General features: G+C 39.2%; 1 protein-coding gene across 2 annotated transcripts in view; it reads right to left on the bottom strand.

Annotated features, from left to right (window-relative positions):
* Window positions 1-19,371, bottom strand: part of LOC126412774 (UHRF1-binding protein 1) — a 443,324-nt gene that overhangs the window by 114,761 nt on the left and 309,192 nt on the right. The window lies entirely within an intron of this gene.

The following is a 19,371-nucleotide window of genomic DNA, read 5'->3' as shown; positions in this document are numbered from 1 at the left end:
AATAGAGCACACATGGGATTTGACGGAATGAGGGCTGACTCATGTGACTCGTCAACCAACAATTATTACAGAACTATGCGAACAAGTCGAGCAGGCATGGCATAATGTATCCTAAAACAAGGTATGCCATATGTACAATCAACTGAATGCCAGTGTCTGTGCCTGAACTGTTGCCTTTGGAGGCTACACAATGTACTGATATGGATGATTCAGTGTGGATCAATACCTAGTACCTCAGAACTGCTTGTGCTATTGATTTGTAAATGTAATCATAAAACGGTGTGCTAATTTTTCTTTTCCGGAAGTGTATTCTATACAGTGAAGGGTTACTGAGATAACAGGTACGAGAGTTGTGATAAAACATGTAGCATGAGTAAATAATAACAGCAATGATGATGATGATGATAATGATGATAATAATAATAATAATAATAATAATAATAATAATAATAATAAAATATCTATCGTTTGACTAATCTTATTCACACTATTTGTTTTTTCTCCTTTTCTGGAAAATATTAGTCTCAAAACTACGCAATGTACAATACTAATACCTTATCCTCTATCTGAGCTCAACATTTTGGTAACTATAGAGCAATGGTTCCCAACGTGGGAGTAATTAACCCCTGAGTGGTAAAGTTAAATTAACTGAATGGTAAAATCAAACAGTTTGATGGTGTTTCAGTCACAAAACTAAATTTATTTTTTAAAAAATTTTGCTACCATCACTATTTCACGATACTGTATTACTGTTCACATAAGTTTTGAATAATTACCTTTTCCTCAAATACTTGCATTAAAGCATGATACAATGTTGTGGAGTTTACAGCCTGTGAAATAACTGTATGAACAGCACCTTCCTTCCATACTACACTCACTACCCACATGCTCTGTACCCAGCATCTATGGCAGTACATTTTAAACATACGCTTAACTATCTCGTGAGAGTGCTTTCTCTGAGTTGAAAGTCATTCCCACAATGGATGAAAAATTGGTTCATTATACATGTCACAACACACATTCAAGAAGTCATTGGCCAGCCCCTGCAGAAATACTGGGCCATGCCGCCTCTATAGCCATCCATAATGGTGAAAGTGTTTCCAATGCAGAATTTTGTGCATGAACTGGCCTCTCAATTATGGCCCATAAATGTTTGACAGGATTCATGTCAGCCAATCTGGGTGGCCAACTCAGTGACTCGAATTGTCCAGAATGTTTTTCAAATCAACTGCGAACAATTGTGGCCCAGTGATATAGTGCACTGTCATCCACAAAAATTCCATCATTCTTTGGGAACATGTAGTCCAGGAACGGCTGCAAATGGTCTCCAAGTGGCCAAACATAACCATTTCTGGTTAACGATAAGTTCAGTTGCACCCAGTCCATTTCATGTAAAAATACCTGACACTGTTATAGAGCCACCACCAGCTTGCACAGCCCCTTGCTGGCAACTTGGGTCTATGGCTTCGTGGGGTGCGCACCACACCTGAACCTCACCACCAGCTCTTACCAACTGAAATTGGGACTCATCTGAGCAGACCACTGTTTTCCAGTCATCTAGGGTCCAACGTACACGGTCAGGAGACTAGGCGAGGCGCTGTAGGCAACATCATGCTTTTAGGATATGAACTCAAGTTGGTCACTGTTGCCATACCCCATTAACACCAAATTTCGCCACACTGCCCTAATGCATACATTATCATATGTCTCACACTGATGTCTGTGATTATTACATGTAGTGCTGGGTGTCTGTCAGCAGTGACAACTCTATGAAAACTCCATTGTTCTCAGTCGTTAAGTGAAGGCTGTTGGCCACTGTGTTGTCTGTAGTGAGATGTAATGCTTGAAATGTGGTATTTTCAGCACAATCTTGACACTGTGGATCACGGAATACTGAATTCCCTAATGATTTCTAAAATCTGCCAAGCTACAAATACATTCTGCATTTAAAGCTGTTAATTCCCATTGCATGGCCACAATCACGTCAGAAACCTTTCCAAATATATTGCCTGACTACAGATGACAGCTCTGCCAATGCACTGCCCTTTTATACCCTGTGTACGCGATACTATGTACAAACTATACCTCACTTACCTTTCATTATTTTAAAAATAAGAGTCTCCAAAGAAAATTCTTTTTCATTTTAAAGATTAATTGGGTACTATTTTGTTCACTGTGTGTGTGTGTGTGTGTGTGTGTGTGTGTGTGTGTGTGTGTGTGTGTGTGGAGAGAGAGAGAGAGAGAGAGAGAGAGAGAGAGAGAGAGAGAGAGAGAGAGAGAGAGGAGGGGAGGGGAGGGGAGGGGAGGGGAGGGGAGGGGAGGGGAGGGAGGACAGGTACTACACCAATTGTCTGATTGCACTCTGGGGTAATGACTGTGGAAAGGATGGGAACCACGGTTACAGAGGGATGTTGACAGGTTCTCATGATAGCAAATGGGAAATTCTAGTACACATAATGGAAATTAAACACTGTTGTCATGATCCTGACTTCAGCTGGAAGTGGGTGTAGTGTTACATTACGAAATAATGTATGTGCAGTGACTGGGGGAGAAAAATGAATGAACAGTGTAGCACCAGCCTTTTAAATTCTTAAATACCATACTCACACAACTATAAAGATGAGATTTTTTACCAAATTTGTCATACAAAAAATACAGGGTCATCTTTGATTTGCATACAAATTTGTTGCTACTGATGTCAACATTCCCACATTGTGTAATAGATTAATATAGGGTCATCTTAATTTACAGATTACGCATTGGCAATTGAAGTCACACACAGACTTAATTTGAAGATTTCGGATCATTTGGAGTTGGATTAATGAAACCAGCTTGGCTGGGAATTAGGATGAATGTGGTACACGAGTGATAAGCTGACATCAAAACTCATTGTGCAGTCAATCATTGGAATAAATATATACCACATACCTTGGCTATTATTTATGAATATCTACCCTGTATAATATGCAGTCACTTGAATCCATTTGTAATCAGAACTGAATTGACTTTAAAATTGGCAGACTGATACATTGTCTAACTCTGAATATTAAACACATACAACCAATAAAAATATATTTGAACAGAACACTCACTCAACATGTGACATAACAAATGAAAAATGTGCTTCACCAATGGTGCTGAAGTTGCTATTGTTTTATCAAGGTTGGCTACAGTGTTAATCCAAAGCGGAACAATTTCTGTTGATTCACCTGTAGAGAGCTGAGAGCACAACATATTGTTGTCATACAGTTTGCTTAAACTGTCAGCGCTGTCGCTGTAAGCACTATAAATTGTAGGAATCTAAAACTGATGACAATTACAGCCATGGCTTTGTTGAGAAACATGGATCTACAATTTTGCAGTTCACAATTCGTTCATGCAGACAATACAATGCTAATTTTAAGCTAGTGGTGATACATGGAGCAGATGTCATGAGCAACACTGCAGCAAGAAGAAAATTTGCCACCATATAAGCAAATGTTCATAGGTGATGACAGATAAAGTATAAATTAAAGAATGCCAGTTCTATATGCCAAACTTTCAGCAGACCAAAGCAGGGAAGGTTTCACAAATTGTACCATGATGTTGTGAAGAATGTGCAAGAGAAATGCAATGTAGGCTCCCGATTATTCTAGAAATTATATGAAGAATTATCCAACTATATGGACTACAGACCTTGCCATCAGTGGAGTGGCTTGCATGCCTCAGCGATACAGATAGCTGTACCATAGGTGCAACCACAACAGGGGAGTGTCTATTGAGAGGGCAGAAAAACATGTGGTTCCTGAAGACGGACAGCAACCTTTTCAGTTGTTGCAGGGGCAACAGTCTGAATGATTGACTGATCTGGCTTTGCAACATCAACCAAAATGGCCTAGCTGTGCTGGTACTGCAAACGGCTGACGGCAAGGGGAAACTGCAGCCATCATTTTTCTAGAGGACATGCACCTCTTCTGTATGGTTAAATGATGATGGTGTCCTGTTGGGTAAAATAGTCCCCCATTCGGATCTATGGGCTGAGACTACTCAGCAGTGTGTCATGATCAGGAGAAACAAAACTGACATTCTACAGTTATGAGTGTGGAATATTACATCCCTTAACCATACAGGCAGGTTAGCAAATTTAAAACGAGAAATGGATGGGTTGACGTTAGATGTAGTGGGAATTAGTGAAATCTGGTGGCAGGAGGAACAAGACTTCTTGTCAGGTGAATACGGGGTTATAAATACAAGTCAAATAGGGGTAATGCAGGAATGGGTTTAGTAATGTATAAGAAAACAGGACTTTGGATAAGCTACTATGGAGAGCATAGTGAATGCATTATAGTAGCCAAGATAGACACGAAGCCCACGCCTACCATAGTAGTACAAGTTTACATGCCAACTGTCTCCACAGATGATGGAAGAGATGATGAAATAAAATAATTTATTCAGTTAATTAAAGGAAACGTGATGCGGGACTGGAAATAGCAGGAAAAGGAAGAGAAGGAAAAGTAGTAGGTTAATATGGACTGGGGGGAAAGAAATGAAAGAGAAACCTGTCTGGTAGCCTACTGCTCAGAGCATAATTTAATCATTGGTAACATTTGGTTTAAAAATACAAAAGAAGACTGTATACATTGAAGAGACCTGCAGACATGGAAGGTTTCAGTTCAATTATATAATGCTTAGACAGATATTTAGGAAATAGAAGTCTACATTGTAAGACACATCCAGGGGCAGATGTGGATTCTGACCATAATTTAGTGTCTATGAGCTGTAAATTAAAACTGTAGAAATTACAAAATGGTAGGAAATTAAGGAGATGGGACCTGGATAAGTTGAAAGAACCAAAGGTTGTTGAAAGTTTCCAAGGGCAATGGTTGACTGGAACAGGTGAAAGGAATAAGCAGAAGACAAATTGCTGGCTGTAAGAGAGGGCAGCAGAGGCTCAAATAGGTAAAAAGACAAGGTCTAGCAGAAATCCCCAGATAACACAAGAGATACTGAATTTAACTGATGAAAGAACTAAATTTAAAAATGCAGCAAATGAAGCAGATGAAAGGAAATACACATTATTGAAAAATTAGACTGGCAGGAAGTGCAAAATTGCTATGCAGGAATGGCTAGAGGACAAAAATAAGGACTTAGAAGCATACCTATTTCATTACAGGAAGGATAGATACCACTTATAGGAAAATTACAAAAAGCCTTTGGGGAAAAGAGAAACAGCTGCATGGATTTAAAGAGCTCAGATGGTAAACCAGTCCTAAGCAAAGAAAGGAAAGGTGAAAGATAGACGGAGTATATAGAGGGTCTATTCAAGGGGGATGGAAGCAATGTGTAGAAAGAGAAGTGGATGTAGATGAATAAGAGATGGGAGATATGATAATGCAAGAAGAATTTTATAAAGCTCTAAAAGATCTAAGTCAAAACAAGGCCTCAGGAGTAGACAATATTCTGTCAGAACTACTGATAGCCTCAGGAGAGCGAGCCATGACAAAACTCTTCCATTTGGTGAGCAAGTTGCGTGACACAAGTGAAATAAACTCAGACTTCAAGAAGAATGTAGTAATTCCAATTCCAAAGAAAGCAGTTGCTGACAGATGTGAAAATCACTGAACTATCAGTTTGATAAGTCATGGTTGCAAAACACTAATACAAATTCTTTACAGAACAGAAAAAGTGGTGGAAGCCAATCTCGGAGAAGCTCAGTTTGGGTTCCTGAAGAATGTAGGAACACAAAAGGCATTATGACTCTATGACTTATTTTTGAAAAAAGGTTAAGGAAAGGCAAACCTACATTTATAGCATCTGTAGGCTTAGAGAAAGCTTCTGACAATGTTGACTAGAATACTCTCTTTCAAATTCTAAAGATGGCAGGGGTAAAATACAAGGAGTTAAAAGCTATTTACAACTTGTACAGAAACCAAATGGCAGTTGTTAGAGTCAAGGGGCATGAAAGGGGGCCTGTGGTTGTAGAGGGAGTGATAGGGTTGCAGCCTATCCCCGATGTTGGGTTGCAGCCTATCGCCAATGTTATTCAATATGTACATCGAACAAGCTGTAAAGGAAACCAAAGAAAAATTTGGAGTAGGAATTAAAGTTCAGGGAGAAGGAATGAAAACTTTGATGTTTACCAATGACATTGCAATTCTGTCAGAGACAGCAAAGAACTTGGAAGAGCAGCTAAATGGAATATAAGCAACAAAATAAAACACAGATACTGGAATGTACTTGGATTAAATCAGGTGATGCTAAGGGAATATGATTAGGAAATGAGACACTTAAAGTAATAGATGAGTTTTGCTATTTGGGCAGCAAAATAACTGATGATGGCCAAAGTAGAAAGGATATAAAATGTAGACTGGCAAGAACAGCGTTTCTGAAGAAGAGAAATTTGTTAACACTGAATAGAGATTCAACTGTTAAGAAGTCTTTTCTAAATGTAATAACGCATTTAGATAAAAAAGGAAGAGAAGCTTTCAAAAAGTGGTGCTACAGAAGAATGCTGAAGATTAGATGGGTCAATCATTTAACTAATGAGGAAGTACTGAATAGAACTGGGGAGACAAGAATTTGTGACACAACTTGACCAAAAGAATGGATTGGTTGACATGACACATTCTGAGACATTAAGGGATCACCAATTTAGTACTGGAGAGAAGTGTGGGGGATAAAAATCATACAGGGAGACCAAGAGATGAATACAATAAGCAGATCCAGAAAGAAGTACATTACAGTAGTTATTTGGAGACAAAGAGGGATAGAGTAGCATGGAAAGACAACAACAACAACAACAACAACAACATGCTTCACGGAATTCAAAGAAAGTACTTGCTGGTATGTGAAGACTATGAAGATGGCAGGGCTTATGTTATGACACACAACAATGCTACCTCAGCATATTAAAGCAGTATATGACGTGAATCTTCTTGTGTATCAGTGTCATATAATTGTCTAAGGAAACAACACACTATTTTCTAAATCTTATGGGCAACCTGATCAGATGTCAGTTTATTTTGACATGCTGTCAGATGTTACTGCGTTTGTGGAGGACATAAAAGTGTTTCTATATAAAATTACAGCAATAAAAAAAAACACAATAACAGTAATGCTGGGGGTGCTAGCAGATGGAAGGAAGTTCCTCTAATATGTGATCCTTCACAGGAAAATGATACTGAAAGAGAAACTGCCTGGTGGCCCTATTATTTGGTGCTAAGAAAACAGTTGGACAACTAATGGGCTGACACTAGAATGGTTGAAGGTTACTTAGAACAGAGTAACAGGTTCTTCGCTGAACAGAAGGATAATGTCAGTGCAGGTTCAGCATCGTGGGTCAGCGCAGCTTGCTCCATGGAAGTCCACCAGCCATTCTGGAGTCTGAAGATGATCCTTAAGGATTGAAACCTGTTATTACGATTAAAAAGAAATTTGCGATCAAGACTGTTTTTTTAATTATCACACCAGCTAATCAATAAGAGACAGCACTCACAATAATGAGCTCTATACGTGAGTAAATGTAATAAGCTTTTACTTCACAAGAAAAAGTAAATGGCTTACACTCAATTAATAACCTTCAAGATTTTTTTCAGATATGTAAAATGAACAATAAATATTTATTATGGGAAGTTAAGGAACCTTAAATATCCATGCTGGACCTGTGGATTCTTACTGCCTGTCGCAGAATCTTAACTGAATCTATTATAAAGGTATTAAAAAAGTGTGTGGATCGAAAGAGATTCTCTCTGGTTTTCGGCAGCTATCTGAGTTGATGAAGACTGCAAGTCTTGCTAGCGAGTGAAGGCACAGCTCATCATCTGCAGCATCATCGACAGGACCGATTGCAGAACTTTGGTTCAGAGCGGAGTGGAGGGACTGAATCAGAGGCTCAGATGATTCTGCAACCATGTAGGCTGCAGATTACTTGACTTGCACCATAGGGTGGTGGGGTTTCAGGTTCCGCTAAATAGTTCAGGCATCCACTACACACAGGAGGCGGCTACATGGGTAGCAGGGGCTGTGTGACGTGGACTGGGCGGTTTTTTAGGTTACACAGTCCCGGGAAACATCAAAAAGGGCTCCAGTATCAAAGGGTACAGGGCAAAGAAATGACAAGAATGGACCAAGCAACAGACGGTATTGTAGTTGTAAATTGTCAAAGCTGTGTTGGAAAAGTACCAGAGCTTCAAGCGCTGATAGAAAGCATTGAAGCTGAAATCGTTATAGGAACAGAAAGCCGGCTAAAGCCGGAGATAAATTCTGCCGAAATTCTTACAGAGGTGCAGACCGTGTTCAGAAAGAATAGATTAAATAAAGTAGGTGGTGGTGTGTTTGTGTCTATTGGTTGTAGTTTATCTTGTATTGAAGTTGAAATAGGTAGTTCCTGCGAATTACTATGGGTAGAGGTTATACTCAACAGCCATACCAAAATAATAATTGGCTTCTTCTACCGACCCCCTGACTCTGATGATATAATAGCTGAACACTTTAAAGAAAACTTGAATCTCATTACAAATAAGTACCCAACTCATACAGTTATAATTGGTGCAGACTTCAATCTACCCTCGATTTGTTGGCAAAAATACATGTTCAAAGCCGGTGGTAGACAGAAAACATCTTCCAAAATTGTACTAAATGCTTTCTCTGAGAATTACTTTGAACAATCAGTTCATGAGCCCATGCAAATTGTAAATGGTTGTCAAAATACACTTGACCTCTTAGCCATAAATAATCCTGATCTAATAGAGAACATCATGATGGATACAGGGATTAGTGAACACAAGGTCATTGTAGCGAGCCTCAAAACCATATCAACCAAAACGCAAAATATACCTATTTAAAACAGCAGATAAAAATTCACTTGATGCCCTCCTAAGAGAGAGTCTCCATTCCTTCCGAGCTAATTATGTAAATGTAGACCAGAAATGGGTCAAATTCAAAGATACAGTATCGATAGCAATAGATAGATTCATACCACACAAGTGAATAAGAGATGGGACTAATCCACCATGGCACACAAAACACATCAGAACACTGTTGCAGAAGCAACGAAAAAAGCATGCTAAATTCAGAAGAATGCAAAATCCCCAAGACTGGCTAAGTTTCATGGAAGCTCGAAATTTAGTGCGGACGTCAATGCGAGATGCTTTTAATAGTTTCCACAATGAAATATTGTATCAAAATATAGTAGAAAACCCAAAGACATTCTGGTTGTATGTAAAGTACACCAGTGGCAAAAAACAGTCAATACTGTCACTGCAAGATAGCGATGGAAACGTTACCGATGGTGGGGGTCCACTAAAGTGGAGTTACTAAATACAGTTTTTTGTAATTTCTTCACAAAAGAAGACGAAGTAAATATTCCAGAATTTGAAACCAGAACAGCTGTTAGCATGAGTGACATAGAAGTGGATATCTTAGGTGTTGCGAAACAACTCAAATCACTTAAGAAAGGCAAGTCTTCAGGTCCAAATGGTATACCAATCAGGTTCCTCTCAGAGTATACAGACACAATAGCGCCTTTCTTAGCAATCATATACAACCGCTCACTTGACAAAACGTCTGATCCTAAAGACTGGAAAGAAGCACAGGTCACACCAATATTCAAGAAAGGAAATAGGAGTAACTCATTGAATTACAGAGCCATATCACTGACCTCAATTTGCAGTATGATTTTGGAGCATATACTGTTCTCGAACATTATAAATCGCCTTGAAGAAAATGACTTATTGATACATAACCAACACGGATTCAGAAAATATTGTTCTTGTGCAACACAGCTAGCTCTTTATTCCTATGAAGTAATAAGTGCTGTCGACAAGGGATCTCAGATCGATTCCATATTCCCAGATTTCCAGAAGGCTTTTGATACCATTCCTCACAAGTGATTATTAATCAAATTGCGTGCATATGGAGTATCGTCTCAGTTGTGTGACTGGATTCATGATTTCCTCTCAGAGGAGTCATAGTTCGTAGTGATAGACGGTAAATCATCGAGTAGAACACAAGTGATATCTGGCGTTCCGCAAGGTAGTGTCATAGGCCTCTGCTGTTCCTGATTTATATAAATGATCTAGGGTGATAATCTGAGCAGCCTCCTCAGACGGTTTTCAGATGACGCTGTAATTTACTGTCCAGTACAATCATCAGATGATCAATTCCAATTACAAAATGATCTAGAGAGAATTTCTGTATGGTACAAAAAGTGGCAATTAGCACTAAAGTGTGAGGTCATTCACAAGGGTATAAAAGAAATCAGATAAATTTTGGGTATACGATAAATCGCACAAATTTACGGGCTGTCAATTCGACTAATTACCTAGGAATTAGAATTACAAGCAACTTAAATTGGAAAGACCACATAGATAATATTGTTGGGAAGGTGAAACAAAGACTGTGCTTTGTTGGCAGAACACTTACAAGATTCGACAAACCCATTAATTAGACAGCCTACATTACACTTGTTCATCCTCTGCTGGAATATTGCTGCATGGTATGGAATCCTTACCAGGTAGGATTGACGGAGGACATCGAAAAAGTGCAAAGAAGGGCAGCTCATTCTGTGTTATCACGCAATAGGTGTGAGAGTGTCACTGATATGATATGCGAGTTGGGGTGGCAGTCACTGAAACAAACGTGGTTTTCTATGCGGCAAGATCTATTTACGAAATTTCAATCACCAACTTTCTCTTCCGAATGTGTAAATATTTTGTTGACACCCACCTACGTAGGGAGAAATGATCATCATAATAAAATAAGAGAAATCTAAGTTCGAACAGAAAGATTTTGGTGTTCCTTTTTCCCATGCACCATTCGAGAGTGGAATGGTAGAGTAGTAGTATGAAAATGGTTTGATGAACCCTCTGCCAGGCACTTAAGTGTGAATTACAGAGTAACCATGTAGATGTGTAGATGCACATCCTGATTTGATCCATTCTAAATGGTTTTTGAAAGCCTGCAACTGTGAAAACAATAGGTTTGTTTAAAAATAAATCTTCTGCTACCAGTCATGATTTTCTTTATTTACTTGTCACACGACGCGTTTTGGGAAATGATTCCCATTTTTAAGTGCATTTTGTGTGTGTATTAAGCCACTTCTATTGATGTCCTTAATGTGTGAGAGTCTGCTTCATTTCGTTGACTTTTACTGCAATATATAAGAAACATGCAATTTTTTAGTTGGTTATGGATTCTGTTGGTGAAGTTAGTGGTGTAATTTACAAGAATTTGTGCTTACAGTTTTCTAATGGTCCATTTGTGCAGAGTCCCACACACACTAAACATCCCACACAACTTGTTGTACACTTTAAACATCGAAAATATCTTATATAAACAAAAGAGTTTCAAAGATGTTCTTACAACTAGTCCACAGAGATAACATTATAGGTCTTCCCCAGATTATGATATGCTTTTGTACAGAGGTTATTTATCTTAACAATTTGGCTCATAATTTACCTATATCAATTTTACAATTGTGCTTATTTCTATGTTTTACTATTTTTATTTAAGTATACTATCGAAACATCTGGAGAAATTCAGTTATTCACTTTCAAGTTTTTCGTTTATTATTTTATCTTCATATTTTCTGTAATGTGAATATATCTCCAGTTCTTCTGGCAAATCCATTCTATGTCCATTATTTAGTCGGTGGAGTACTTTGACATTTTGCTCTATTTTTCCAAATGGGTGTCCTGTATTATGTATGTGTGTTGCTACTGCTGACATAGTGTGTTTGTTGTGTGTGTAGGCTTTAATGTGCTCTGTGTACCTGGTGTTGAAATTTCAACTTGTTTGTCCTAGGTAGAACATGGAGCATTCCTGGCATTTTACCTTGTATATTCCACAGTCTGAATATGGATCATGATTACACTTTATATTATGTATTTGTTTTTGTTGTAGTTTATTAGATGTAGAAAACCCAATTTTTACTTTCTGATTTTTGAAAATATTTGCAATCTTCTGTGATACGTTGGCTATGTATGGGATACTAGATATACAATTGTTTTTCTCTTTCTTTTCTGTGGCACAGTTTGCACCTAGGTCTTTCTTCACTATGTCTAGGATTGTGTCAAACCATGGAAATATTGGCAACAGCAATTTTTTTCACTGTGTTTATTTCTTGTAGCATGTTTTCTTGGTTCAATGATATTTTTGTTGCCCTATGTAGCATCGACCTGTATGCTGCCTGTTTATGGATATTTTGGTGACATGAGGTTGTAGGTATAGTGGTGTAAGTCATTGTGTCTTTTCTATAAATTTTGAATGTGCATGTGTTGTTGTCTTTTGTAATATTTAGGTCCAGAAGTTGATGCTTTTATTTTGCTCATTTTCCACTGTAAATTTGATTTTCTCATGTAGATTACTGAAGTAATTTAGAATGCCTGTGATGTCTTTGGTATCCCCTTTTACTAACAGATGTTGTGCTTGCATATGCTGTCATAATCAACCAGCCAAATTGTTAAGATAAATAACCTCTATACAAAAGCATAATGTAATCTGTGGAAGACCTATAATGTTATCTCTGTGGACTACTTGCAAGAACATCTTTGAAACTGTTTTGTTTATATAAGATATTTTCGATGTTTAAAATGTACAAGAAGTTGTGTGTGATGTTTAGTGTGTGTGGGACTCTGGACAAATGGACCATTAGAAAACTGTAAGCACAGATTCTTCTAAATTACACCACTAACTTCACCAACAGAATCCATAACCAACTAAAAAATGGCACGTTTCTTATATATTGCAGTAAAAATCAACGAAATGAAGCAGAATCTCACACATTGAGAACATCAATAGAAATGGCTTAATACACACAAAAAATGTACTTAAAAATGTCAATCATTTCCCAAAACGCATTGTGCGAAAAGTAAATAAAGAAAATCATGACTAGTAGCAGAAGATTTATTCATAAACAAACCTATTGTTGCATATCCTATGGATGGCTCAGAATATGACACACTACATGAGATATGTCAGGGAGGAAGAAATGTCAGTAGGCTAAGAAATGAAGATAATGAAACCAGTGATGATGATGATTAACTGACTTAAACATCAAGAAAATGGAAATGATGGTAAAAATTAATATAAACCATTTACTTTTGTTTCTTTTTGTAGTACTAACATGTAGACAATCAATAAATGGTGTAAGTTCAAAGGATTTATAATGTCAATTTTTTTATGCAGGTACTTTATATCAACAAAACAGTTTGACAATATAATGGCAATTGGTCTAATTATGGAAAAAGTTCTCGCTTGACCAGCATGGATTTTGCGAAAATTTTCTTTGAACATTTGTACATTTCCAATTAACACTGGTAAGGTTTTACTTTAACCAGTTTAGTACTTGCAGAGATATAGTCACTTCTTTGACCCCATACCATAGCTTTCTACAGTGTACCCTTGAGATTTTCCCAACCTTGAGACATAACACCTCCAGCAATATTTACTCAAAAGAAACAAACAGAGGCCATCTTGTACATCTTTTTCCATTCCCTGTGATGGAATAATAAAAAAAAGATTTCATGAGCAATTTTGATGTAGATAATTTGAAACAAAGTCAGCCAAAAAAACAGCCACTTGAAAAAACTGTGAGGTTTAGATTTTTATATCTTTAGGAGCAAAGTGTATGATAAACCTGAACCTTTGCATGTGATAACTTACCAACACAGGGTCTGTGAATACAAAATGTTGTTCTCTTACTGCTTTCCTATAGTTTACAAACTGATGTTTACAAACTGAGGACAAAATTGGTGATTCTTGTAAAAAGGCCAAAAGTAGGTTTGCTACTCTTTAGACCAGAATTAAACCAGCACATCAGCAACATTGCAAAATAAAGAGACACATTCAAAAGTCTCATTAACATGAATCCTTTTCTGAGAATTGTCAGGCAGACTGCTATGAACTTCACCAAAAATTTCAAATGCGACAATGGTGCAAAACTGGAAGCTAATTTATACAATGTGCGTTGCAGCTGTTCTGCAACCATTTTACTATCTTAGTCTCCAGTGCCTTGGTAGTGCACAGTTGTGTTTTGAAGTATTCTGTAGTTATTATCCCAGAAAAAACTGGATCAAATATGTCGTGACAGTGATGTCACAAGACGGCTTTTTTATTTTTGCCATTTTTTGAGTTGTTCTGACTTGAGCTCACTTCCTACTGATCAGGATTTTTGATAGTGCTTTGCCCAGAGAGTATTTAGAGGTTGTAGAAATGGTTGATGTCAGGCATGGACATAAAGGCCGAAACATGTGAAACTCCTTTTAGTCGCCTCTTACATCAGGCAGGAATGTTTTGGGCCTATTCTAACCCCCGGACCTGCAGAAGGGGAGAAGGGGAGGGGGGGGGGGGGGGGGGGGGGGGGGGGAATGATGATGATGTAAATACTGATGCATTGTTGTTCAGTACAACGTCCACAGTCACCAACATACATATCTGCAACTTATACCTGTTACACCCTGTATAACAAATTCATTGTATTTGTGACAATGTATTGAACACAATTTGCTAAGAGCTAATAAATTACGAGAATGATGACAGAGATGTTTATACACTGATGAAGTAAGTTGTTAGCAACAGGTTGCTGACACAGATTTTGTGGTAGATGAACACATTGTGCATGCCAATATTCCTCCCCCCTCCTGCACACACACACACACACACACACACACACACACACACATTTCTGGTGTTCTGTGAGGAAGTTTTGTGTATCTCATTTCTGGTGTTCTGTGAGGAAGTTTTGTGTATCTCATTTCTGGTGTTCTGTGAGGAAGTAAGTACCTTGGAACAAAAGACAGACAATGTTAAAGAGCGAGGATTCTGTGTAATTTTGAAGATCAATGACAAGATTGAAGAGACACTTGTTACATGAATGGTAACTTTGGTATCTGATGTGAACAATGATTTAAGTTTGCTCCTCATTCAGTCTTAAACATAATTTCAAGATACAACTTGTTCATAAGAGGGTTTCACGGAAGGGGAGGTGTTATGGGAAATGTCATATCATCATGAAAATGTATGTATTGCCACTGTTTCTCAATTTAATGTTAACAAATATGACAGATGACCTTATTGACACAAAAGTTGAAGGAAGAAATGTGGCACATGACTCAAAGATGAGCTATACAGGTTTAATTTGAAAGTAGGAAGCTAAAAGAAAATATACTTATTATTTTTGTGTGGGTAAAGGTAGCATGTCTATTTCAATGAGCACAAGCAAGATTGTGGATGGGGGACTGTTAATGCAGGCTCCATTAGGACAATGGAAAGTAAACAATCAGTGTTAGTCTGCAATCACTGCACAGATAAAAGATTCAAGGCCACCATATGCAGTATTGCTTCATACATTCAAAATAGCAACCCTTTTCATTCAGTTAACAGACCTACATAAATTAATGATTTCAATTCTGTCATTTCAAAGCTGTCTTACTTCACAGCCAGTAAATACCCTTTCCATTTTCGCTGATTTTAAATTTCTCTACAGCACAGTTCCACATACACTGGTTCTCCGCTTCTGATCATTACATAACTCCAATAACAATTGTCACTTTTGATCATTAAATATGCAAAATGGCCAAGGAGATTTTTATATATATATTTTTTATGCTTGTGTCACTGGGGTGAGAGCTGCAGAGTCCCTCTAAATAGATCAGGGGTGTAGGATACTACCCAAGTAGGTGACTAAATGTGAGGTGAAAACAAAAGCTCTTTTTGTAGATTAGGTGACTTGGGTCCAGTCTAGATAATGTTAGCTGTAGGAGACCATTAAATATTAGTGGAAGTTCCAAAGAATTGACCCTCCCCCATCCCTCTCTGACAGGTTAACTGCTAAAATCCTAGTGAGCAGCCGCCGAAGCATTCACAACGAAGTTTTAAAGTTTGAGGCACTCCTAACTAAAAATAACTGCAGCACACATAATAGTAGGTACAGGAAGCTGGCTAGCAAAGAGTTTTTTGAGGATAGTATAAGTGTAAACTGTTAGGATAAACTAATAGGAAATGGGAGCAGTGTATTTGTGGCATCAGGCAAGGAACTCAAATCCTGCAAGACATAAATTAAAGTTGCTTGTGTGATTGTTTGGACAAGACTAAGTATTAAGGATGGGTGTAAACTTAATGATCTTTCTATTGACCATCAGACTTACTAGTAGATTTAACAACAAACTTTACAGAAAATGTAAGATTACTGATACATATGTTTCCACGTAATACTGTCACCAATGAAGTAGACTTTCATCATCCACTAATCAATTGGTATAATTACAGTGCTCTAAAGGTAGGCAACAAGAAAAGTATTTCAAAATCAGAGGGATTTATTAACACCTACACTAACATAACGTAAAGTGTTACGAAGTCTTTTCTGAAAGTATTTTGTCTGGAATGTAGCCTCGTATGAGAATGAGAAGTGGAAGTTCAGCAGTTCAGGCAGGAAGAGAATAGAAGCTTTTGAAATGGCTGAAGATCAGACAGGTAGATCAAATAACTATTGAGGAGATTGAATTGGAGAGATGAGACATTTAGGACACGACTAAACTAAATGAAGGGCTCGGTTAATAGCACATATTCTGATAAATAAAGGTATAGTCACTTTAGTAATGGATGGGAGTTAGGGAGAGGGTGGGTACTGAAAATAGAAGAGAAAGACCTAGATCAAATGGATATAGGTTACAGCAGGTATGAAAAGCATTGCACGGGAAAGACTAGCGCAGAGAGCTGCATCAAACCAGTCTTCAGACTGAACACTGGAGCAAAGTGTAGGAGTGACAAGGCACCCTATGAGACCATAGTCTGTGCTTCCTCTCAAAACTACACAGAATGGACAGTTCAGATGCCTACTCATGATGGAAATATATTGGATCTAATGGCAACAAACAGATGTGTCCTCTTTCAGGATGTCCACACTGAAACTGGTATCAGACGCAATTGCAGCAACAATGATTACCCACATTCAAAGGGCAGCCAAAACAAGCACGAAGATTTACATGTTTAGTAAAGTAGATAAATAGAGAATAGTGCTATAAGTGAAGGAGAAACTCAAAACACACAGCTATGAGCAAGTGAATGATCAGGAACTGTGGCTGTCTAAAGGGTGTGTGAAGCAAGCCTTCAGAGACAGCCACAGCAAAACTGTATTGAAATATCCGTCACAAAATCCAAAGAAATTCTGGTCATATGTGAAATCTAAGCAGCATTAAAGTTCAGACACACACACACACACACACACACACACACACACACACACACACACACACAGAGACACAAATCAAAATTGAAGTAGCAGGACAGGAGCAAAAATACTAAACTCGGTTTTGGAATGCTCCTTTACAAAGAAGAAACAAGAAGTGATCCACAAAACTACTATCTCACAACACTGACATCCATTTGTTGTAGAATCTTACAACATAAACTGAGCTCAAATGAGGTATCTTGAACAAAATGACCTCCTCCCAGGCAACAAGCATGGATTCCAAAAACATCAATGACGAAAAAATCAATTTGTATTTTTCTCATATGACTTTCAGAAAGCCACAGATCAAAGCTGTCAATTAGATACATTGATTCTTGACTTTCAAGAAGCATTTGACTCACTAATACACCCAAAAGAATTTGTGACTGGATTCAGCTGTCAATTAGATACAGTACTTCTTGAATTTCAAGAAGCATTTGACTCACTAATACACCCAAAAGAATTTGCGACTGGATTCAGCTGTCAATTAGATACAGTACTTCTTGACTTTCAAGAAGCATTTGACTCACTAATACACCCAAAAGAATTTGTGACTGGATTCTAGGAATGACCCATCATGTTGTCTTGAATGGAGTGCCACTAACAAATGTATATGTAACTACAGGCATGCCACAGAAAGTGTAATGGAGCCCTTGCTGTTATGTTATATATTACCTCGGCTGCCAATATGACTTGTTACACATTGTAGTAGCCACCAGAAAGATCGCGGGAGGCGCACATTGGCACGCCGCGTCACGGACGGTAGTTGCCGCAAGTAGAGTCCCGTCCACCAGAGGGCACGCGAGAATTCGGACGCGACCTCTGCCGGCATGACAACAACAACAATAACAACAACAGCAACAACTCCGGCACCACGGGCCGTGCCCAGTCAGTTAACATCGGGCATGCCTAGGACACATTCCGGTCTACGCTAAGTGAAGTGCGACGTAAACGTGAACAGTGTTACTACACAATTGGCGACGAGTAGGGTCGTTCTTTTGCGTGTTGCGTCGTCGTTCCGTTTTCGCAGCTTCTCCACGGCATGGAGGATTTGGTGCGAGTTTTGGTTGCGCAGCAGACAGAACTCATGGCCACCATGAAACAAGTGCTTCCAGCGTTGCTCTCCACGCTGTCTGCTCTGGCGCCGTTCCCTCCTCCCTTTCCCCCGTATGACAAGACAGCGGCGGATTGGGACGTATATGAACATCGCCTTCGGCAGCATTTTCAGGCGTTTCATGTTGCCGATGCGGAGGTATGTCGTGCTCCCTTCTTGTCTTGGATATCTCCCTCACTGTATCAAGTTTTGCGGCAGCTAGCGCCGTTGCAGGAACCCTCGTCCTTGTCTTTTGACGCATTGTGTTCATTGCTGTCTTCATATTATCGCCGCCGCACGCATGTTGTGGCGGCTAGGGTCGAGTTCTATCAATGCAAGAAACAGCCCCATCAGTCTTACCGGGCGTGGGCCGCTACCCTGCACGGTCTTAGTCGCAAGTGTCATTTTGTCACGGAGCAGTCGCGAGAGTCGTACGCCCACGTTATGGTACGCGACGTCATTGTTCGTTCGGACCCTGATAGGGAGGTCCGGCAACAGGCCCTGCAGTTAGAAAACCCTTCCCTCGAGGAAGTCCTGTCCATTGCTCAATCGTATGAAGTCTCTCACGCAGCAGGTCAACAGCTGGAAGCGTGGTGCAACGTCGCAGAGGTTCAGGGCGGCGCGGCCGCGTCCACTGTGTCAGGGGTGGACGACGTGCGAGCGGTACAATCCGGCCATTACGGCCGCTCCCGCACGGCGCGTAAACAGAATTCCGGCCGCCGGCCCCTGTTGCCGTCCTGTGCGTTGTGCTATATACATCATGATCGGTCAGAGTGCCCCCAGCGTTGGGCCGTTTGTCGCAAAGGTAATAGAAAAGTCACATTGCTAAAGTTTGCCGCTCAGCCTCAAAAGAATCGAAGGAAGCAGGTACAGAGGACATGGACGTTGACATTCAGGAAGTTTCATTGGGCCAGGCTCCCGACGCATCGGCACGCAAACTCTTTATCAAGGTGTCGGTTCGGTCGCGCCGGTTACAACTGCAAGTCGATACGAGCGCGGCAGTTTCGTTGTTGAATGCACAAACTTATTCCGACCTTGGATCGCCCCCATTGGAGCCAGTTTACCGGCGTCT

Source organism: Schistocerca serialis, chromosome 7 (genome assembly GCF_023864345.2).
Source record: "Schistocerca serialis cubense isolate TAMUIC-IGC-003099 chromosome 7, iqSchSeri2.2, whole genome shotgun sequence".
In the NCBI taxonomy this organism is placed as follows: Eukaryota; Metazoa; Arthropoda; class Insecta; order Orthoptera; family Acrididae; genus Schistocerca; species Schistocerca serialis.
This window is presented reverse-complemented; position numbering and strand designations above follow the sequence as displayed.